The 25,231-nt window shown below is 46.2% G+C and overlaps 1 protein-coding gene across 1 annotated transcript in view; it reads left to right on the top strand.

Moving 5' to 3' along the window:
* The window catches only part of TRIM71 (tripartite motif containing 71), a 107,059-nt gene that overhangs the window by 48,455 nt on the left and 33,373 nt on the right, over nucleotides 1–25,231 (top strand). The window lies entirely within an intron of this gene.

Genomic DNA, 25,231 nt, shown 5'->3' with positions numbered 1-25,231 from the left:
TCATTGAGTTGGTGACGGGTGGTTCGAGTTGAAACTGTCGTACCTTGTGTCTGAAGGTCAGCTTGAATCTGTTTGGCAGTTGATCGAGGTGCTTTCTCCACCATTCGACAATCCTTTCCTGCAATATTTGATCAAGTTTTCTCTTGCGGCCACGTCCAGGGAGGTTGGCTACAGTGCCATGGGCATTAAACGTCCTGATAACATTACCTACGGTGGACACAGGCCATTAATATTTTCCGGGCCGTTTTCAGGTTTCTGTGTGGAAAAAGCTAAGATTTAGTCATCTTTTCAGCTTTTTTTTGTTTTATTCCACTGCAAACCAAAGAAATACAAATGTGGATACCAAAATATTTTTTAATTTCAACAATTTTCAGGAAGAAATGGTGAATTATTTGAAAAAAGTGCAGGGGTGCCAATATTTTTGGCCACGACTGTACCTACACATGCATACATAGATACATACACACATACAAACACACATTCATACATACACACACAAATACACACACACATACATACATACATACATACATACATACATACATACACACATTCATACACACTTACATACACACACATTCACATACATACATACATACACACACACATACATACATACATACATACATACACACCTACATACACACATTCACATACATACACACACACACACACACACACACACATACATACATACACACATACATACACACACATTCACATACATACATGTGCACTTGCGTCATTATATATTATAGATTATCTTTCATTATTGTTTCCGCATCAGCCAGCACCCAAGGAATTCTGACACAAGATAGGAAAGGCTTGCTAAGTGCATAGAAGATTTTCTGGAGAGGAAGAGAAGTGATTGATGTAAAGCGGAAGGAGGGAATAATCCAGGATGCTGCTTTGAAGGACATCATCCTACAACGGGAAAAGCAGGAGATGAAACAAATTTCCATCTGGAGCAACACTGCTTGTCTGCTTGGAGGAGAGTTAAAGTGACGACCCTGGCGACCATTGATGGACTGATTGATGAGCAAAGCTGGATGACAGGTGGTGTCAGAAAATATCCAGAAAGATAATTTATAGATTGATGGAAAAGATCAAAGAAAAAAAACTTCCTCTATGAAAGTTAATGAAATGTCCTTCACGTCTGGATAGAGATTTTTCACTGATAAATCACTCCGTTATGTTATGTGGCCAATTTTACTCTATTTTGCTCCACATAGTTGAAGAAGAGGTTAAATGCAATACAACACCTTGTCAGGATATTAAGTTTCACTTGTCGGGTTGCGTGAATGAAGCAAAAACATGCCCAAAACTGATTATCTATCTATAATTCCAGTAATCTCTGTGTGTATGTTTGTTTGTATGTTTGTATGTTTGTATGTTTGTCTGTGACCGCTGTTTCTCGACAACCACGGGTCCGATATACTTTAAACTTGCCAGGTATATTGCTGGGGACCCGAGGATGTGCCTTTTCAAGGTTTCATATTAATTGGACAATTACTTACCGAGCTATGTCCAAAAAACGATTCAACCAATCAGAGAGCAGCGAGCTATCGCGTGTGCCGAACGTGGCGAACACACTCTGCCTCGGACGGCACATTTGAGAGCGTATTCATTTATTTCACGTTGGAAAACTATGTTGCCGTTAAACTATGTTTTAAAACTAATTAAAACTACTATCTATAATTCCACGGGTCCGATAAAAAACACCGTACTCGCAAGCCGTTCGCTTTGGACCAAACCATTTCATGTAAATAGAGGGGGGGGATTGTCACCACTCGCAAGCCGTTCGCTTTGGACCAAACCATTTCATGTAAATAGAGGGGGGGGATATAATTTTAGATATATATATAGTACGGGCATGCCCTAGTAATTCAAAACACCTCACTGCACTGGAAAACGTGGGGACAGGAATACTGTACCGTAAAGGGTTGGGACTTGCACATAGATATATACACACATATACACACATACTCACACATACATACATACATACATACATACATACATACATACATACATACATACATACATCCACATACATCCACATACATCCACACATGCAATGAAATACCCTCTCCCCCCTGAAGGGGGCGCGACACGATACACATTTACATAGAGAATTTGCGTCATCATTCCCCCCTATCCCTCCCCCCCCCCCCCCCCAGACCACCGGCTAAGATAAAAAAAAACCACCCCTATACACTAATTGGGGTCATGCTGATCCTATGTAGCAAGTCTGGATGTAATTGGGCCAGAACTGTAGGAGGAGAAGCACAACAAACAAACTGGTCCGCGAATTATAGTAAGGATTTGTCAATTACATCTTGTGTTGGTCTTGGCCTTTCTTCATGCCATTTTACCATTGCTCATTGCATGTGTCTGAACTTGTCCAGCCAATTGTACCTCTCCACTGCAACTTGACATTCCTTGAATTTTTTTAAACACACTCCTCTGATGTTAATAATTTCCACCCCCAGTATCGTCCATCCTTTGTCTTGTCTTGCATCATGACATATATATATATATATATATATATATATATATATATATATATATATATATATATATTGTGAGAAACAACCTTGTTCTCACCAAATTAGTGCCCCGCCCACCACGTCACGTGACCTCCTTTCAGCCTCACGCGATTGGGTGGCTATTCGGCACGCGATTGGTGGAGGGTGAGAGAGCGGGCCGCCATCTTGTGCGACGGACGTGGCTCGAAGGCGTCGAGTGGAAAATAGAAAAACGGGGATTTTTTAAGCCTCACGACAGCCGAGTTGTGCTGATCGTTTATAGTTCTGTATTTTAAGAGTGAGTAACTCCGGAAGAGAACGAGTGATTCCCGGATATCGTAGATTGGAACTGTGAGTCATATTGCCTGTGTCGTGTTTGGAGCTTCTGGTGCCGACAGTTCCTGCAGGCTTTGTGCTGTGTATTCCACTCTGTTACCATCCATTGTTGTTGAGATCGAGCCAATAAATCATCGTGCCTACCCCTAGAGGCCGGTTAAAACACAGTTGTGTTTATTGAGTTCTCTTTGTCCACCCCGTGGACTACTTGAAGCCCGGACATTAACGTCAGTATTCCGGGCTGGAAGCATTTAACAGCCGGGATCGCGACAAATGGGTTGCTCGTCCAAGGATTATTCAAGTAAGAGACATTCGAACTGAGACGGGAATTCTGCAGTGGACGACATCTTCCTGCATCTGCTCATCGTTTTCTCACCAGCAGACGCCATCTTGGAGGAACCTTCTCACCAGCAGACGCCATCTTGGAGGAACCTTCTCACCAGCAGACGCCATCTTGGAGGAACCTTCTCACCAGCAGACGCCATCTTGGAGGAACCTTCTCACCAGCAGACGCCATCTTGGAGGAACCTTCTCACCAGCAGACGCCATCTTGGAGGAACCTTCTCACCAGCAGACGCCATCTTGGAGGAACTTTCTCACCATAGGACGCTATCTTGTGTGGTACTTCACTACCGGATAAGTGAATCGTTTCCGGATCCCTCCAAACAAACCGACATTAAAAAAAACAAACAAACAAAAAAAAACGTGAGTTATTTGTACGTTGCATTTTTCTCATTGGCAATTTGATGTGCGTTGGTGATATTGTGTAGTTCGTGTCGTATTTCCCCAACAGAGCGTTGTGTTTGAATTACGTGTACCACCCCAATATTGTTTGCCTCCCCTGGGTGAATTGCCGTCCCATGTGGTGAAAGATATTGCTGAAATATTTCGATCCAGCCTCCTTTTAGACTCAGTGTTTTGTGCCTTGTCTTATGATAACTCGTAGCCAAGCTATGTCGACCAGAGAAGTGAGAGTTCAACCTGATCATGTTGACAGTCACGTGGGTGGCGATGTGAGCGACGCAATCAGCCTTGACCCGGTCACTAAACCCGATATGTTAGGAAGCGATCCCATCATGACTAAATGCATGCGTTCGACCTTCTGGACCGGGCTGACTCCGGTTCAACAACTCGACATGTATAACAGGGAGAATGACAGGGCAGAGGCAGAGCGTATTAAGCGAGAAGACCGAGAGCATGCGGCAGCAGAGAGAGAGCATGCGGCAGCAGAGAGAGAGCATGCGGCAGCGGAAGCTGAACGCGTCAGAGAGCATGAGTTGCGAATGTTGACTGAACGACTGCGGGCAGAGGTGTCTGCTGCAAGCGTCCCGGAAACTGTTCATGTTCGTTTGCCGGACTGGACGGGAGACACGAAGCCAGAAGCGTATCTGGAGATGGCGGAGAAGTTGTTGGCTTCCGGTGGCATTGATGAGAGCTTGTGGGTCGGCCATCTTGTTAGCCATCTATCTGAGAAGGCGAGGGAGGTATATGCGAGGATGGCAACCGAGGACGCAAACAAATACAGGAAATTGAAGGCCGAGATTTTGAACGCCTATGCGGTGTCCGCGTGTATTTATAGGCGTAATTTTTTCAGTTGGACTCGTCAGTCCAGTCAAACCTATGAGGAACATTCGCGGGTCTTGTTGGAACAGCTGCAGAGATGGTTCAAGGGGAGCAAGGTTGAGTTACCTCAAGCGGTTGCGGAACTCCTGGTGCGTTACCGTATCGATCAACAGCTTCCGCCTGACTTAGCGTTGTTTCTTGTCGACAAAGACACTGTTTCCTTGTCAGACTGCGTCAACCTTATTGATAAACATGTTTTGGCGTGCAAAATGTTGCAAGTCACGCAGTCGCGTCGTAAGACGGAGGATTCTGCGATCAAGACCGCCCCCCGTCTGCCCGGCGGCTGGATCGAGGGGAAGGGTTCTCCGATGCCCTCCACTGGTGGCGGTCGCGAGCTGCAGGCCAGGGCACGGCCCTGGTGCGATTTCTGCAAACGCGTGGGGCACGGTGGAGACCGCTGCTTCTCTAACCCAGCTAGTCCGGCCTACCGAGGCAACCCTGCTGTTAAATCGGAGGGAGGTCAGTGGAGGTCATCAACTGGGCCCTCGCACACGACGGTGGCATCGGTGACAGAGGTCACTGCCACCGAGGCTAATTCCATTCATCCTCTGTATCAGGATTATTCAGGGACAGCCTTAGTGGGTGGCCCTGATTCGGTGCTGAGGTTTGAGGCCCAATACCTTCGGGATACTGGGGCGACACTGTGTGTTCTCCGGGCGGGGGTAGTTCCGGCCTCTCAGATGTGTTATACCGGCGAGTATATCATCCTTCGGGGCATTAACCAGGTTCCTGGCCGGTATCCCCTTGCCCTCCTCGAGGTCCGGAGTGACATTTTTACGGGTCCAATGACCTGTGCGGTGGTACCCTACTACCCGGTACCCGGGGTCTCCTTGCTGATTGGCAATGATGCCATGGCCAGGGAGGAGTCATTGACTCTGACCTGTGGGGTGGTCACTAGATCCCAGAGTAAACAGGCGGAGAGAGTGGCGGAGTCAGACATATCTTCACTCTGGCCCGAGGAGCCTAGCGCCTCGACTCCAGTTCCCGACGGTGACGTTGCGTCAGTTGAAGTCCACCCGAGCCTCCCGTCAAGCCAACCTCAGGTGCCGTGCTCCTCAGGGACCGCTCCCGCCTGTAACACGGGGACCCCAGCTACGTGTTCGCCGGTCGGCGAATCCGGGGAGGAGGATCAGTCCTCCGAGGCGGTTAGCGACCTCAGTTCTGGGCCGGAAGTCACTCCCGCATTGTCTGCGGTAACCAGTTTAGTGGAGGATCAGCACTTCGATCCCACCCTTGCCATCCTCTGGGAAATGGGAGAAGACTCCGAGCCGGGACGGACAGGCTACTATGTGAATGGTGCAGGTGTGCTGATGCATAAGTATTCCCCAAAGAACATGTCCTCCACCCAGACGTGGAAGGTTCGACACCGAGTTGTCGTACCGGGGAGGCATCGTCAGTCAGTCATGCAATTGGCCCATGACAATATTTCCTCGGGTCATGTCGGAGCTGCCAAGACCTTAGCCAAGGTCAAGAATCAGTTCATATGGCCCGCCATGTCGCGAGACATCAAGCGCTATTGCGCTAGCTGTCCCATTTGTCAACGACTCGGAAAAGGAGTGAAGGTTTTCAAGGCACCCCTAAAGCCCCTCCCCGTGATCAGTCAGCCTTTCCAGTTTGTTGCCGCTGATTTTGTCGGACCTTTGCCCAAAACCAGTTCCGGGAAACGCTATTTGCTCACGGTCATATGTCAGGCTACCAAGTATGCAGAGGCTTATTCCTTGGAGCAAGCTGACTCCGCCCATGCCGTAGAGTCTCTCAAGGATTTGTTCAGTCGGCATGGCCTTCCGACTAAATTCCTTACGGATCGAGGCAGTGTGTTCTTGTCGGAAGTATTTGAAGGATTCCTGACCGAGCTAGGTGTTCAGCACCTGACCACCAGTCCGTAACGTCCTGAATGCAACGGCGCCTGTGAGCGGTTCAATGGGACTTTCAAAACGATGATCAAGGCGGTGACTGAGCAAGTAGGTGATGAGTGGGATCAGGTGATCCCCTGGCTCTTGTTCGCGTACCGGAGTGCTCCACATCGGAGTACCGGGTATTCTCCTTTTTTCTTGCTGTATGGTAGAGAGCCCAGAGGGCCCTTGCACCTCCTGTTTGAACGTTGGGTGGAATCCCCGCCGTCCACAGAACGTTCCATACCGGACCACATCCACGAGACTTGCTCGAGGATACACGATGCCTTAAAAGCTGCCGGTATCAGCCTGACGGATCAAGCCGTAGAGCGAAAGCTCCGTTACGACAAGAAGGCGAAGGCGGTGAGTTTCAAGGCTGGCGATCCGGTTTTGGTCCATCTGCCCCATGCCGGACGGCCCATGGTAACCTCTTATCAGGGGCCTTATCTCATCCGTGAGAAAGTCGGGAGCCATACTTACGTGGTGGACATGCCAGATAAGCGGATAAAAAAACGGATCACCCATGTCAACGCGTTGAAGCCATGGGTGGGGCGGCCGCACACGATCGCCCTAATAGGTGCCGCGGAGCACAGCAGCGACCTCTTAGGTGACGGAGGCAACGCAGGATGCCTCCCGGAGTATATTACTCCAACTCCCCTCGAGGTGTCCTATGACCCAACCCAATATTGGGTGGATCAAAGACCCGCGAAAGATCAGTTGCCGCAGTTGGAGCCTTTGACTCAACCACAGAAAAAAGATATGCAGGTGTTGTTTTGGGGCTATCCTAGTCTGTTCTCTGGCGGGATTGGAACCATGAGAGGTGTTCTCCATAACATCGACACCGGTGACCACCCGCCCATACGTCAATCATTCTACCGTGTGTCCCCGGAGAAAACTGACGTCATGAGACAAGAAGTCTCCAAGATGTTGGATTTGCGTGTCTGTCGACCCAGCAACAGTGAGTGGGCCTCTCCGCTCATTTTAGTCAAGAAAGCCGACGCCACTTGGCGACCTTGCGTCGATTACCGTCGCCTCAACAACGTATCAAAAGGGGATTCGTACCCGCTACCCCGTCTTGACGACCTGGTTGATCGTCTAGGGACCGCGAGTTTAATCTCTGTCCTTGATGCCATGAAAGGCTACTGGCAAATCCAGCTCACAGATCGGGCGCGTGAGGTCAGTGCCTTCTGCACATCTTTTGGCCACTTTGAGTTCATGGTTATGCCGTTTGGAGTCAGAGGTGGCCCGGCCACCTTCCAGCGAGCCATTAACCGGGTTCTCGCTGGGCTCGACGAATTCGCCGTGGCCTACATCGACGACATCGCCGTGTTCTCCCACACGTGGGAAGACCACGTTAAGCACCTCCAGGCCGTCTTTTCACGACTATCGGAGCATAACGTGACTCTCAACGCCGTCAAATGCCATGTGGGGCGCGGCCGAGTGAAGTACCTCGGTTATGAAGTGGGCAGTGGGCAATTAGCTCCGGTCAAAGCCAAAGTGGAGGCCTTAGTGGATTTCCCGCCGCCCGCCACCAAAAAGGATCTCAGACGATTCTTGGGAGTCACCGGTTTCTACCGACGGTTCATTCCGCGGTTCTCGGAAATCGCTGCCCCCTTAACCAACCTTCTCCGTGGCAGTAAGAAGGGGTCCATATCTCTTCTGTGGACCTCAGAGTGCGATGCGGCGTTCGATGCGCTGAAGAGAAGCCTTGCCAACCGACCGGTTCTAAAGGCACCCGATTTCTCCTTGCCGTTCCAAATTTTCACCGATGCATCCGATCTCGGGATCTCAGCCGTGCTCACGCAAAACGAGGATGATGTTGCGAAACCCGTCATCTACTACTCTCGCAAGCTGTTGCCCAGGGAGCGGAACTACAGTACCGTGGAGAAGGAGCTCCTCGCTATCATGGCGGCAATCCAGGTATTCGCTGTCTACATTGGCCATGGACCCATCATCATCTACAGCGACCACCACCCGCTCGGTTGGCTCAGCCACGCCAAAACCTCCAACCAGCGTATCCTGCGCTGGGCGCTTCTCCTCTCTGAATACGACCTCACAGTCAAACACGTGAAAGGAGTGGAGAACAGACTAGCTGACCTCCTTAGTCGCCATCTAGTAGATAAGGAACCCCAAGGTTAAGCTGGGCCCACAGGCGGAGAGGGGATACCGGTTTTGGTGTTCCTTTATTCCTCCCGAAAGAGACTTGCTCCTCGGTCCGTTTTCCCTCCTGTAAACACTTTCCCCAACTTGAGTTTGGCCCCCTTGTCTCTCTATTGTGCTTTGTGTGAAGTGTAACTCTTGGGGGGTAGATATTAATGCGGTGTATTGTGTTTAATATTGTGTTGTGGATAAACCTGGTTCATTGTATAAGCCTGTTAACGATTACCGCCATCATATTGCCATGTGATTTGCACCTACTACAAATACTGGTTTCAAAACGCCGTCTATCCGACGGGTTTTTTACTTAGGTGGGGAGGACTGTGAGAAACAACCTTGTTCTCACCAAATTAGTGCCCCGCCCACCACGTCACGTGACCTCCTTTCAGCCTCACGCGATTGGGTGGCTATTCGGCACGCGATTGGTGGAGGGTGAGAGAGCGGGCCGCCATCTTGTGCGACGGACGTGGCTCGAAGGCGTCGAGTGGAAAATAGAAAAACGGGGATTTTTTAAGCCTCACGACAGCCGAGTTGTGCTGATCGTTTATAGTTCTGTATTTTAAGAGTGAGTAACTCCGGAAGAGAACGAGTGATTCCCGGATATCGTAGATTGGAACTGTGAGTCATATTGCCTGTGTCGTGTTTGGAGCTTCTGGTGCCGACAGTTCCTGCAGGCTTTGTGCTGTGTATTCCACTCTGTTACCATCCATTGTTGTTGAGATCGAGCCAATAAATCATCGTGCCTACCCCTAGAGGCCGGTTAAAACACAGTTGTGTTTATTGAGTTCTCTTTGTCCACCCCGTGGACTACTTGAAGCCCGGACATTAACGTCAGTATTCCGGGCTGGAAGCATTTAACAGCCGGGATCGCGACAATATATATATATATATATATATATATATATATATATATATATATATATATATATATATGTGTGTGTGTGTGTGTGTGTGTGACATACAGTATAATATATGTAGAATAATGTGCGTCGGTGAATTAACAGTCAAAGGAAAGGTAAAGGTTAGCATGTTCACCGTGAAATGTAAATGAAATCCCTCACGTTTCGGGCATAGCACTTTGTCGAAGTATTTTTTATGGGAGGGAGGGCTGCTAAATTGAGAGGTTTAAATTAAGAAAGAGAAGGAAGAATGATGGGATAAGCAAAAAAGAGTTAGGGGAGTATGGGAGGATTGGAAAAAGAAAGTAACGAAGTTTGGGAGGGCATAGGAGTTCTTACATTAGGGTCTCAGTTCATGTCGGAGCTGAATGATGAAGGGCAGAATATTTGCAAACCAGATGGTATTCATAGAATACTTTCCCTGTGCAGTCAACTTGGTGCGAGCCATCTCTTCTGTTTTTGAACGTTTTTTTTTCTTTGATCCAATATGGCTGCCAGATCACGTGAGCAATTACATCATAAATTTTCATTCTCCAATGTAATTGTTGTGTAGATCATGCTCAATAAATTTCATATTGATCAGACTAGGCGTTGTCTCTGTCGAATTATGACGTCATAATTAAGGCACCAATGATGTCATTGTAAACAGCACCTATTCCCCGTGCGGAGTTCTTTACAATGAGCCACGTTTAAATTTTTTCCATGGAGCGGTTTGGAAGATATTGAGGTGTAACGATTTTCCAGGATGGCGTCTGTATCACGTGACCTATGCTATGTTCGTATGACGTCATAATTATGAATAAAAAAATGATACAGGCGGTGGCACTCCTATGGTAAAAATTTTGTGTCGATCGGACCAATGGTTGCCGAGAAAATGAATTTTAAAATGCAGACACGCATGCTACACGTACGCACGTACGCCGCACGCATGCGACCGAATGCCTAACCCTGCTTTTTGCTTCATGAGCGCAGGGTAACTACCAAAGGATATTTTATGAGGTTGGGGCGGGGGTGAATATACACAAGGAGAAACAACACAAAAAGATTAACAATGCCCCAGAGGGGAACAGAATTTGAAAGAATAATCATGTGTAGAAGAGATGGATGAACCACTGAGGTAGGGATGGGTAGAACATTTGAAAGACTGAAGAGAGGTGGACAAGACAATGGACACGGCAAGGCGGTTCCACAATCGTGAGGATAAAGGGATGGATGAATGCAGGTGAGCATCAGCCCGGAGTTTAGGAGGGTGAGCAGGTGAGGGTTTTTACAGGAACATTTGCGACTTACATTGGCTTTGGGAGGGCAGGAGGAGCAAGGCCAGATGGATGTGAGTTTGTGCAAATATAGAGAACCCACCATCGTGCCACTGGATGGGGATTGACGGTCCTTGGGATTCCGCCTCCTGTCTTGAGATCCCAATGATGCGAGAGGCCTTGTTTTTGACGTCTTAGCATGAGCAAGGTGGGAAGCAGGAACCTGGGCCCAGAGTCCGGAGACATAAAGGGAAAGGAAGTGAAGAGTCATCTCTGGACACGACACGGGATGGGAATGGGAAGGAGGTTAATCTTGCACGAAGAATGAATATCCCTTCACGTCGTTTGGGAAGGATTGTTGCTGCACACCATTTTGTGGGCAGGTAGCCAGGTTACCTCAATACTGCTTTTGCGCTTTAATGTTGTTTAAAATGTCTTTTACTTGCAACACTATGGACCAGCTCCATATTTGGAAGTCCCCTATCCAAAGCCTTTCACAAACCTGTAGAGGCCAATTTGTGACACGACAAGGGTGTCCTTCAACCAAGGGGGAATTTGGGTTCATCAGATCTCCAAACGTGTGGAAACGATGTTCCTTGGGGACTTGCAATTCCGATGAAAGGTATCTTGACAAACCTGGAGGAACGTTCATCCCACTTCCCAACCCGAAAACGTATCTTGAGTGAAGTTTGCATTGGATTAGAGTGTGTGGGAGACAGCATTCCTAAATCCATTAATTACAATGCAACAATGGTGGAATTTTCGATTGCCTCTCCACCACGCATCCTCCATCTACACATTGTGCAACCACCGCTATTCCCTATTGTTCCAATTCCAGATATTTATGTAAGGATCTGCAAAACATCCGTCACTTCCGAAATGAATATATGAACTGATATTTGTGAAAAACCTGTTGTTGTTGTTGAGACTGAAATTGCCAAAGTTTTGTTTTTTAACCGCTTTCCCTTGGGCCTTGTTTAAGCTGGAAGTGCCGCCCTTTATTACCACATGTAATATATAGGTTTGTCACATATCTAAGTCGATAGCAACGGAAGGCTTTTCCACCTGTTTTCTTTATAAACCGTGTTGGTCTTCATCCATATTGCAATGGATGCTCCATATGACGCTTCGTGAAATCAAAATTGTCCTTCAAACGGTCGAATGTTCGTAAACAACTGCTTCCTAATTGTGTGCCTTTTGTTCTCTCCTGAGTCTGGAATCACAAGAATGCCTAAGTGTTTGCTTTAGGCCATAAAGCCTGCTAATGCACCCTCACTTTGAATGCACTTCCTCCACTTCCTTAAAACCGTCCGCCTTCTAGAAGCTAATCTCTCTCGTCTCACCTCGTCTCATTCCTTCCCTTTGAATGGTTTGTTCTCATTTTTGTTTGATTAGTCCTGAAGTGCTTTACTCTCACGTTTGTAATGTTATGTAAGGATTTTCTATTACCATTTTGTCGAGGACCGACGGTGATGGTCTCATGATATCTGAAAGGGAGAGCCCATTGCTGATAGTTCACCATTGTGTTCACATCACAGTTTGATCACGTGCTTCAAATCAACCAATTGCTTTGACGTGAACGCCTCACACACTCGATTTGATGTCTGGTTTGTGTGTATTTATGAATTGCGGAGAATGGATCATCGAAAGGATGATCTGTTGACTTTAAATCCAAGGGGAAACTGATATAAACTTGTGGATTCTCTCTTCCACCCCCTACATTGCCCTTGAGTTGATTGTAAAGTTGAATCCTTGAAGTTTGGTGAAATCTGGCTAGAGTGGATATTGATGCTCCATCTCCCTCTGTATGCCACGTATATACACCTCCTCTACTCCCATCACACACCTTCCCCCCAATATCCTCTTCCTTCTCTTCCCACTTCCTCTTTCCCTTTTCTCAAATTTAATTTTCTTTCTCTATTTATTCCCCCACTAGTGGAGACCTAATATATACTTGACGCCCCTTTTTGAACTTTATTCTCATTACTTCACCGGACACCTTGTTGATTGAGCCTTGAACGTTTTTATAGAAATAATGAAGGAGGTGAATGGAAATGGTGGGTGACTAAAAACAGCTGTGAGCTACAACCTTGGAGCAGTGGAGGGAGGAACAATATTGGACAGAGATACGGAGGCGATTCCACAGGTGGGAAAAAGAAGCACAGAGGAATAGAGGCGAGTAAGAAGCCAGGACGGAATTTGAAAGGTTGACGAGGAGAGGGTTGCTGGATGAATACCTTCGTCCTGCTCGAGCTGGGGAGGGGTGCGTAGATGTTGAGGATATGGGATGAGAGGTAGTGGTCGCAGCGCTCCGCCTCTGTTCAAACAGGCTTTGATCCTGACTCTGATATTCTCCACAACTCATCTGCAAGTGGCTGGAGTGGTAGCCTGATGGTAGACCTCCACCTCCTACTTCAGGACAGTCACGGTTCGAGGTTTGTTGGTGTAAAGTTGACGTTTAGCAGCACCCCAAAATAAAAAATCCAATGGATTCCAATCCGGGCTGTGGGGTGCCCACTCATGCGCTGCGCCCAGGCTGATGGCACGATTTCCAAACAGCTCGTGGAGCAAGTCGATGGTTTCACCTGTAGTATGAGGTGGGAGATCATCCTGCATGAACCATGCAAGTAAGTCTGAGTTGGTTTGGAGACGGTAGTTGAGCGAGATCAGCATGGAATTGGCGTAAGAATTGGCGTACCGCTCACCATTGATTGTCATGGTCTTACCATTGGCACCCTTGAACCAATATGGTCCCAGAATACCCCATCTGGCATTCAATGTACAGAAGCAAGTGGACTTGGGGCCCTTGAGAGACATCTCAGACATGTCCTCAGGAGGATCAGCACCCCGGAAGATGTTGTGATTGTTAATGGCCCCATTCAAATGGAAGTGTGCGTCATCACTGAACCACAAGTACTTGATCCAATTTGGGTACCTTTCCATTCGGTCACTGAACCAATCACACATTGTCCCTCATCTTGCCATTTCATTCCGAGTTAGTGTATGCCTTACAGATATGATAGTCTGTTGTTGGCTTTTGGGATTCTAGGGTTCTGAGTTCAAATCCCGATCTGTTAAAATTTTGTTCAAATCCCTGTCTGTTCCAATCTTGTTCAAATCCCGGTCTAATTTCGATCTGTTCCGATCTTGTTGAAATCCCGATCTGTTCCAATCTTGTTCAAATCCAATCTTTCATGTACTTATGTGCTTAACTGTGCAGCAAATTTGAAAATGTCAGTGAATTGATGAATAATCTTCAGCATTCTCACATGAAACTAATTGCAGTCACTCAAACAAACGTTAAACAAGACAAGTACAGATACATTCAAAGTACACCGCCGCCATGCCAAATAAATAAATATCCTCCAGCGCGGCATTGCCGGGTGCCTTCGTTCCAATGCCTGAGATATTGCCCAGCTCATAGAGACTGCATCGGGAGGGAGAAGTGTACAATATAATTGATTGGTTAATTGCATAATTAAAATCAATAAATAATGATCATAAAATATTTTCTTCATCAATTGGCTAAGAGCATAACGAAACCACATGTGCTTCATGTGAAGCTGTAACTTTTTGAAAAATAATTAAATAAATCATTAATAGGAAAAAATTAAATAATTAATTGATTAATTCATAAATAATTAATCGATTAATTGATTAATCAATGAATCAAAAATATCCTTTAAAGCCACATCACTTGGTCACTGTTGTCTCAAAATATCAATTTCCTAGCTCAAAAGGTGCCTGAGATATTGCCCAGATGAGAAGGAAAGTAAATAATTGATTAATTAATGAAAATAAATAAATAATAACAATAATTGTTTAAAAAAAAAAATTAATCAATTGGTTAATAGAACACCTAAACCACCACCATTTTATCTGAATCTGTAACTTAAATTTTTAAAATTAATTAAGTCGTTAATCGAATAATTAAATAATTAATCGATTAATTGATTAATCAATGAATCAAAATAACATTTACAGCCAAATCAGTTAGTCATTGGCATGTCCAAATATCAGCTTCCTAACTCAAAAGGTGCCTGAGATAATGCCGAGAAGAGAAAGGAAATAAACAAGTACTTAATCGATAGAGAGAGAGAGACAAATAGAGAGAGAGAGAGAGGAAGACAAATGATAAATTGCGAAAGATGATGGGAATAAAGTCTGTGATTGATGCTGTGAAGAGGAACAGGTTGAGATGGTTTGGTCATGTGTTGAGGAAGGATGAAAGTGACTGGGTGAGAAGAGTGATGGAAATGAATGTAGAAGGACGTAGAGGACGGGGAAGACCGAGAAAGACTTGACTAAAGATGGTGGAAGAAGAAATGCGGGCAAGGGGGTTAACAAGGGGAGATGCAGAAAATAGGGCAAAATGGAAAAGATTGCCATGGGGCCCGCAAGGCTAACCCCCGCTCTAGCAGGGAAAATGGCCTTAAAATGCATGTTGTTGTTGTTGTGTTGTTATAATATATAAAATAACCACCTTTAGAGGCCATTTTTCCCCGCAAAGCGGGGGTTGGCCTTTTTCGGGAACCGTGGTTGTTGTTGTTTTTTCGGTCCCCTTTTTGAAGCAATGTTTTACGGCCGGATGCCCTTCCTGACGCCAACCCTTTTTGCCGCCTTTAACGACAAACAGGGAATTACCAGTGAACTGGTACTCAATTAGCCGACCTCGGAAGGATGACAGGCTGAGTCAACCCCCCTGGCGTTAATTCAGCAATTGACCGGGATTCGAACCCAGGATCCTTGGCATCCTAAGCCGGCACCCTAGCCGCTAGCCCAACACCAGGGTTGTTAATCGATAATAATTAAGTAACTAATCAATTAATTGATTAATCAAAAAACAAAAAGTACCCTTTTTGCCAAAGCATGTGCTCACCATTGTGCCGAAATTTCAGCTTCCTAGCTCAAAGGATGGCTGAGATATCGCCCGGACAAACAAACAAGAAAGAAAACAAACAACCAGAGTGAAAACTGAGTACTCCCTTTCAGCGCGCGTCATCACCGGGCCCCCTTCGGTGCCCGGCAATGACGTCATGCAGCGTCTGCATATGGCATAGGAAAGGAGTGGTGTACAACATGATCTGATAATTTTGAAGAATTGTTGTGCTGATTCATGGTGAATATGCAAATATAAATGGTTGGTCCACATTGTTTAAATGTCCTGAAAATGCAGGTATCTGCTGATGTTGGAGTCCGTAGAAGACGCCGTCTCGGATCGGGTTTCATTTAAACTTTTGAAATTCCATGTGACCATTGAATATTGAGCCTGGTGTTGTCTTAACGGTTAAGGTGGCTGGCTTAAGATTGCAAGGTCCTGAGTTCACGCCCCTGTCACCCGTTGAATTAGCACCAGGTGGGTTGACTCAGCCTGTCAGCCTTCTGAGGTCGGTAAAATGAGTACCAGCTTACTGGGATGAATAGGCCTTCCATCCGCGTGTCCTGCATCGGAGTGGTGACCCATCCAGGATTGTGCCCAATAGTATAGAAACTGCTTCGGCAGCCATATGTATCAAAAGGAGTGGTCATGGCCATCATTGAATATTTCCCCTTTTATTGAGTGGTCCACAGTAACTTCCTTCTGGAGATCCCCCATGGCCTGCCCATCCCTTTTCCAGACTCCAGCAGATTTCTTACCTGAACCTGGCAAATGCAGCCCATTTGACACTTGGCCATGTAACACATTTTTGGCTTTGAAAATTCCATTCATTCCACAATCAGTGTTCAAATCACACCGACTGGACTGAAAGAAGTTAATCATTCCTGAGCACATGGCCTTTTTTGAAACCATGAAATGTGCGTGCTTGTTTTGGAAGAAAGATGAATAAGTTTGCTTCCGTATATGAAGAGTGTGCTTATCTTGGTGATGTGAGAGAACCTCACAACAACCTCCCACAACAACAACAACAACAACAACCTGTATGGACATCTGCACTTTAGATATCCAACAACTGATGAAACTTTTAACCACTTTCGCTCCCCACATATGGTCCCATCTGTTCTCCTGCCAATCTCGTCTTCTTTTTCATCGCCTCGGTCCACACTTTCAAACTATACCTCCTCCAATATCTCTTTATGTCCTTCTCTCGACTTTCTTTTAGCTTTCGATTTTACCCACCCACACCCACAACAAACCTAATTTTGTAGGACGTAGGTGACCCTTTTTGAGATGAGACCTTTTTTTTTTTACCAGGGTGACATTGCCAATAAATTACCAGGGTGGCATTGCCAATAAATTACCAGGGTGACAGGGTGGCATGACAACCCAATGCCACCCACAAAAATTACCAGGGTGGCATTGCCAATAAATTGCCAGGGTGGCATTGCCAATAAATTACCAGGGTGGCATCGCCAATAAATTACCAGGGTGGCATCGCCAATAAATTACCAGGGTGGCATTGCCAATAAATTACCAGGGTGGCATCGCCAATAAATTACCAGGGTGGCATTGCCAATAAATTGCCAGGGTGGCATTGCCAATAAATTACCAGGATGGCATCGCCAATAAATTACCAGGGTGGCATCGCCAATAAATTACCAGGGTGACATCGCCAATAAATTACCAGTGTGGCATCGCCAATAAATTACCAGGGTGGCATTGCCAATAAATTACCAGGGTGACAGGGTGGCATGACAATCCAATGCCACCCACAAAAATTATCAGGGTGGCATTGCCAATAAATTACCAGGGTGGCATCGCCAATAAATTACCAGGGTGGCATCGCCAATAAATTACCAGGGTGGCATCGCCAATAAATTACCAGGGTGGCATCGCCAATAAATTACCAGGGTGGCATCGCCAATAAATTACCAGGGTGGCATCGCCAATAAATTACCAGGGTGGCATTGCCAATAAATTACCAGGGTGGCATCGCCAATAAATTACCAGGGTGGCATTGCCAATAAATTACCAGGATGACATCGCCAATAAATTACCAGGGTGACATCGCCAATAAATTACCAGGGTGGCATCGCCAATAAATTACCAGGGTGGCATTGCCAATAAATTACCAGGGTGACATCGCCAATAAATTACCAGGGTGACATCGCCAATAAATTACCAGGGTGGCATCGCCAATAAATTACCAGGGTGGCATTGCCAATAAATTACCAGGGTGACAGGGTGGCATGACAATGCAATGCCACCCACAAAAATTACCAGGGTGGCATTGCCAATAAATTACCAGGGTGGCATCGCCAATAAATTACCAGGGTGGCATTGCTAATAAATTACCAGGGTGGCATTGCCAAAAAATTACCAGGGTGGCATCGCCAATAAATTACCAGGGTGGCATCGCCAATAAATTACCAGGGTGGCATCACCAATAAATTACCAGGGTGACATCGCCAATAAATTACCAGGGTGGCATTGCCAATAAATTACCAGGGTGACAGGGTGGCATGACAACCCAATGCCACCCACAAAAATTACCAGGGTGGCATTGCCAATAAATTACCAGGGTGGCATTGTCAATAAATTACCAGGGTGGCATCGCCAATAAATTACCAGGGTGGCATTGCCAATAAATTACCAGGGTTGCATCTCCAATAAATTACCAGGGTGGCATTGCCAATAAATTACCAGGGTGGCATGGCCAATAAATTACCAGGGTGACAGGGTGGCATGGCAACCCAATGCCACCCACAAAAATTACCAGGGTTGCATTGCCAATAAATTACCAGGGTGGCATTGCCAATAAAATACCAGGGTGACAGGGTGGTATGACAACTCAATGCCACCCACAAAATTTACCAGGGTGGCATTGCCAATAAATCAAGTTTGTCCTATTCTTGAGGTTGGCCTTTTCGGAGTGTCCATCTCAGCTCGTAGGTCCTGATGTTGGAATCCCAGGTTCAAATCCCATATTATATATTGATTTATGCACCGTCTCCTAATTGCACTCGATGTACAAGAACGTCAATGAGTCCCATTGTCACACATGTCGATTATGTGCAAACTCTTCTGGGAATCTTCAACACTGCAGACAAAACTTCGTGGAACCCAGACCCGACATCTTTAAGACATGTACACACTACTCTCAGTATGACTTGTTAAACGACCCTGATTATTGCCACGTTATTGTGGCGGTAGAAGGTTTGTGACCCAAGTCTTTCACGAAGGGGCTGGCCAGGCCTGACGTTCGACCGAATTGGGAGGATTGTTATGATGCATTTGCGGTGCCCACGATAGCTCACCTACTCTTCACCAAAGACCCCGTGGGTTCTTCAACGTCCACCAACTGATACCAGCAGATGGGACGCCCGCTTTAAGTACACCAACCAGGAACAATTCTGCCATTCAAAATGAGACAAAAAAAGCACTAAGTCAGGATTATCTCCAATTTGACTTTCAATGATTATTTGACCTTCGCTCGTGTCCGACCGTGGCTCCACTGTCAGTACGTCTCTGTTTACCTTTACCTGTTACTTTGCTCTTCCTCCATTTTGTTGCTCTTTTTCCTCTTCCTTTTCAAGAGCCTCAGTTTTATATTTCTTTTTAATGCTGAATAATTTATTGGAGGGTATAATCCCCAGCAGTTAATTGTCTATTTTACAAAATCATTGTTTTAAATTTGATTACCTCGATATATAGTGTTACTAGCCAGGTAACGGTGCTACACACAGGTGGGAGTCCGAGTTGGCCAAAAAAAACAAAACAAAGTTTGGAGAAATTTTATGGAAAATCCCACTCACTTTAGGACCTCAAAAGTTACACAGAAAGTTTGGTGGGGCTGGCCCCAAAATTGAGGGACTAGTTCGGGCGAAGACGGACAGACAGACAGACAGACCTGCTTTATTGTATAGATTTATAGGTACTAGGGCATGCCCGTACGTGGGTGCCCGTTCCTTGCCAAAAAAAAAAAAAAACGCTACCCGTACGCTCTACCCCGCCCGTACGCCCGTACGCCCGTAAACAAAAAAAACAACGCTCTTCGCTTCCGCCCTTCGCTCTGACTGAATTGGGAGAAATAATGCGCATAAGAAATCGAGAAATTATTATTTTCTCCGGAAGAAATCGAATTACGAACCGTAATGGCGCACGCGCTCGGCTCGGCTCGCTCTCACATCGGCCACGCCTACGCAACAACGCGTTCTGTGATTGGCTGCCGGAAGTGCAGTCTTCACTGTCCGGAAGGTCGCATATCGCAGTTACGATGAATCGCAAATTAGTTTTAATTAGTTTTAAAACATAGTTGAACGCCAACATAGTTTGCCAACGTGAAATAAATGAATACGCTCTCAAATGTGCCGTCCGAGGCAGAGTCTGTTCGCCACGTTCGGCACACGTGATAGCTCGCTGCTCTCTGATTGGTTGAATCGTTTTTTGGACATAGCTCGGTAACTACTTCTCCGATTAATATGAAACCTTGAAAAGGCACATCCTCGGGTCCCCAGCAATATACCTGGCAAGTTTAAAGTATATCGGACCCGTGGTTGTCGAGAAACAGCGGTCACAGACATACAGACATACAAACATACAAACATACAAACATACAAACATACACACAGAGATTACTGGAATTATAGATAGATAAATAGGTGGATTGAACAGTAGGTGACAAGATGTTACAATCTGAAATTGAAAATTAAGAAGTTTCACTTAGTTTTCTTTTTCTGTCCCACTGATCGGTCAGATCTGGATTCGGACCTGAACCAGAATCGAATCTGCTTGTTCTTGTCCCCAAACCAACTCGTCCGCCTAGTTTTGTCATAACTCGTCCACACCTTTTGAAATACCTTGCTGTACATCGTTTTTGATGGACGGACACTATACGGTTGATAGAGTTTAACCTTGGAACACGATTTTTGTTTGAATGATGATGATGATTTTTTTTTAAAGTACATTTACCTGAATGAACCTGCCTAATGAAAGGCCTCTCACCCCTCCCTGCGTCATGCCTCTTGCTCCACATGGTTTCATGTTTTGATTTCATTTCGAAATGTTCAGGTTTATAAGATTTTGATTTTTATGAGCGGAATGTCCATTTGATTAATAAAATTGGGGTCTACTCTCCTCTTGTACCGGAACTGTTAAGGAAATGTTTATCATGGACGCCGAGTGAGCGTATGTTTCGAGTTGGCAGTTTGCAGACATCACATGGTTGTGGGTATGTCCGAGTTGGCATTTTGTGGACATCACATGGTTGTGGGTATGTCCGAGTTGGCATTTTGTGGACATCACATGGTTGTGGGTATATCCGAGTTGGCATTTTGTGTACATCACATGGTTGTGGGTATGTCCGAGTTGGCAGTTTGTGTACATCACATGGTTGTGGGTATGTCCGAGTTGGCATTTTGTGGACATCACATGGTTGTGGGTATGTCCGAGTTGGCATTTTGTGGACATCACATGGTTGTGGGTATGTCCGAGTTGGCATTTTGTGGACATCACATGGTTGTGGGTATATCCGAGTTGGCATTTTGTGGACATCACATGGTTGTGGGTATGTCCGAGTTGGCATTTTGTGGACATCACATGGTTGTGGGTATATCCGAGTTGGCATTTTGTGGACATCACACGGTTGTGGGTATGTCCGAGTTGGCATTTTGTGGACATCACATGGTTGTGGGTATGTCCGAGTTGGCATTTTGTGGACATCACATGGTTGTGGGTATATCCGAGTTGGCATTTTGTGGACATCACACGGTTGTGGGTATGTCCGAGTTGGCATTTTGTGGACATCACATGGTTGTGGGTATGTCCGAGTTGGCATTTTGTGGACATCACATGGTTGTGGGTATATCCGAGTTGGCATTTTGTGGACATCACATGGTTGTGGGTATATCCGAGTTGGCATTTTGTGGACATCACATGGTTGTGGGTATATCCGAGTTGGCATTTTGTGTACATCACATGGTTGTGGGTATGTCCGAGTTGGCAGTTTGTGTACATCACATGGTTGTGGGTATGTCCGAGTTGACAGTTTGTGTACATCACACGGTTGTGGGTATGTCCGAGTTGGCAGTTTGTGTACATCACATGGTTGTGGGTATGTCCGAGTTGACAGTTTGTGTACATCACACGGTTGTGGGTATGTCCGAGTTGGCAGTTTGTGTACATCACATGGTTGTGGGTATGTCCGAGTTGGCATTTTGTGTACATCACATGGTTGTGGGTATGTCCGAGTTGGCAGTTTGTGTACATCACACGGTTGTGGGCATGTCTGAGTTGGCAGTTTGTGTACATCACACGGTTGTGGGCATGTCCGAGTTGGCAGTTTGTGTACATCACATGGTTGTCGACATGTCCAAGTTGGCAGTTTGTGTACATCACATGGTTGTGGGTATGTCCGAGTTGACAGTTTGTGGACATCACATGGTTGTCGACATGTCCGAGTTGGCATTTTGTGGACATCACATGGTTGTGGATATATCCGAGTTGGTAGTTTATGTACATCACATGGTTGTGGGCATGTCCGAGTTGGCAGTTTGTGTACATCACACGGTTGTGGGCATGTCCGAGTTGACAGTTTCTGTACATCACATGGTTGTGGGCATGTCCGAGTTGGCAGTTTGTGTACATCACACGGTTGTGGGTATATCCGAGTTGGCAGTTTGTGTACATCACACGGTTGTGGGTATGTCCGAGTTGACAGTTTGTGTACATCACACGGTTGTGGGTATGTCCGAGTTGACAGTTTCTGTACATCACATGGTTGTGGGCATGTCCGAGTTGGTAGTTTGTGTACATCACACGGTTGTGGGTATGTCCGAGTTGACAGTTTCTGTACATCACATGGTTGTGGGTATGTCCGAGTTGGTAGTTTGTGTACATCACACGGTTGTGGGTATGTCCGAGTTGACAGTTTCTGTACATCACATGGTTGTGGGTATATCCGAGTTGACAGTTTGTGGACATCACATGGTTGTGGGTATATCCGAGTTGGCAGTTTGTGTACATCACACGGTTGTGGGTATGTCCGAGTTGGTAGTTTGTGTACATCACACGGTTGTGGGTATGTCCGAGTTGACAGTTTCTGTACATCACATGGTTGTGGGTATATCCGAGTTGACAGTTTGTGTACATCACATGGTTGTGGGTATGTCCGAGTTGGTAGTTTGTGTACATCACACGGTTGTGGGTATGTCCGAGTTGACAGTTTCTGTACATCACATGGTTGTGGGTATGTCCGAGTTGACAGTTTCTGTACATCACATGGTTGTGGGTATGTCCGAGTTGACAGTTTGTGTACATCACATGGTTGTGGGTATGTCCGAGTTGGTAGTTTGTGTACATCACACGGTTGTGGGCATGTCCGAGTTGGCAGTTTGTGTACATCACACGGTTGTGGGTATGTCCGAGTTGGCAGTTTGTGGACATCACACGGTTGTGGGTATGTCCGAGTTGGCAGTTTGCAGACATCACACGGTTGTGGGTATGTCCGAGTTGGCATTTTGTGTACATCACACGGTTGTGGGTATGTCCGAGTTGGCAGTTTGCAGACATCACACGGTTGTGGGTATGTCCGAGTTGGCAGTTTGCAGACATCACACGGTTGTGGGTATGTCCGAGTTGGCATTTTGTGTACATCACATGGTTGTGGGTATATCCGAGTTGGCATTTTGTGTACATCACATGGTTGTGGGTATATCCGAGTTGGCATTTTGTGGACATCACATGGTTGTGGGTATATCCGAGTTGGCATTTTGTGTACATCACATGGTTGTGGGTATGTCCGAGTTGGCAGTTTGTGTACATCACATGGTTGTGGGTATGTCCGAGTTGACAGTTTGTGTACATCACACGGTTGTGGGTATGTCCGAGTTGGCAGTTTGTGTACATCACATGGTTGTGGGTATGTCCGAGTTGACAGTTTGTGTACATCACACGGTTGTGGGTATGTCCGAGTTGGCAGTTTGTGTACATCACATGGTTGTGGGTATGTCCGAGTTGGCATTTTGTGTACATCACATGGTTGTGGGTATGTCCGAGTTGGCAGTTTGTGTACATCACACGGTTGTGGGCATGTCTGAGTTGGCAGTTTGTGTACATCACACGGTTGTGGGCATGTCCGAGTTGGCAGTTTGTGTACATCACATGGTTGTCGACATGTCCAAGTTGGCAGTTTGTGTACATCACATGGTTGTGGGTATGTCCGAGTTGACAGTTTGTGGACATCACATGGTTGTCGACATGTCCGAGTTGGCATTTTGTGGACATCACATGGTTGTGGATATATCCGAGTTGGTAGTTTATGTACATCACATGGTTGTGGGCATGTCCGAGTTGGCAGTTTGTGTACATCACACGGTTGTGGGCATGTCCGAGTTGACAGTTTCTGTACATCACATGGTTGTGGGCATGTCCGAGTTGGCAGTTTGTGTACATCACACGGTTGTGGGTATATCCGAGTTGGCAGTTTGTGTACATCACACGGTTGTGGGTATGTCCGAGTTGACAGTTTGTGTACATCACACGGTTGTGGGTATGTCCGAGTTGACAGTTTCTGTACATCACATGGTTGTGGGCATGTCCGAGTTGGCAGTTTGTGTACATCACACGGTTGTGGGTATGTCCGAGTTGACAGTTTGTGGACATCACATGGTTGTGGGTATGTCCGAGTTGACAGTTTGTGTACATCACATGGTTGTGGGTATGTCCGAGTTGGTAGTTTGTGTACATCACACGGTTGTGGGTATGTCCGAGTTGACAGTTTCTGTACATCACATGGTTGTGGGTATATCCGAGTTGACAGTTTGTGTACATCACATGGTTGTGGGTATGTCCGAGTTGGTAGTTTGTGTACATCACACGGTTGTGGGTATGTCCGAGTTGACAGTTTCTGTACATCACATGGTTGTGGGTATGTCCGAGTTGACAGTTTCTGTACATCACATGGTTGTGGGTATGTCCGAGTTGACAGTTTGTGTACATCACATGGTTGTGGGTATGTCCGAGTTGGTAGTTTGTGTACATCACACGGTTGTGGGCATGTCCGAGTTGGCAGTTTGTGTACATCACACGGTTGTGGGTATGTCCGAGTTGGCAGTTTGTGGACATCACACGGTTGTGGGTATGTCCGAGTTGGCAGTTTGCAGACATTACACGGTTGTGGGTATGTCCGAGTTGGCATTTTGTGTACATCACACGGTTGTGGGTATGTCCGAGTTGGCAGTTTGCAGACATCACACGGTTGTGGGTATGTCCGAGTTGGCAGTTTGCAGACATCACACGGTTGTGGGTATGTCCGAGTTGGCATTTTGTGTACATCACATGGTTGTGGGTATATCCGAGTTGGCATTTTGTGTACATCACATGGTTGTGGGTATATCCGAGTTGGCATTTTGTGGACATCACATGGTTGTGGGTTTATCCGAGTTGGCATTTTGTGTACATCACAAGGTTGTGGGCATGTCCGAGTTGGCATTTTGTGTACATCACAAGGTTGTGGGTATGTCCGAGTTGGCAGTTTGCAGACATCACACGGTTGTGGGTATGTCCGAGTTGGCATTTTGTGTACATCACATGGTTGTGGGTATATCCGAGTTGGCATTTTGTGTACATCACATGGTTGTGGGTATATCCGAGTTGGCATTTT

The sequence above is a fragment of the Myxine glutinosa genome, chromosome 2 (assembly GCF_964187855.1).
Source record: "Myxine glutinosa chromosome 2, kmMyxGlut1.1, whole genome shotgun sequence".
NCBI classification, from domain to species: Eukaryota; Metazoa; Chordata; class Myxini; order Myxiniformes; family Myxinidae; genus Myxine; species Myxine glutinosa.
The sequence above is the reverse complement of the archived record's forward strand: the minus strand, read 5'-3'. Positions and strand labels throughout refer to the sequence as shown.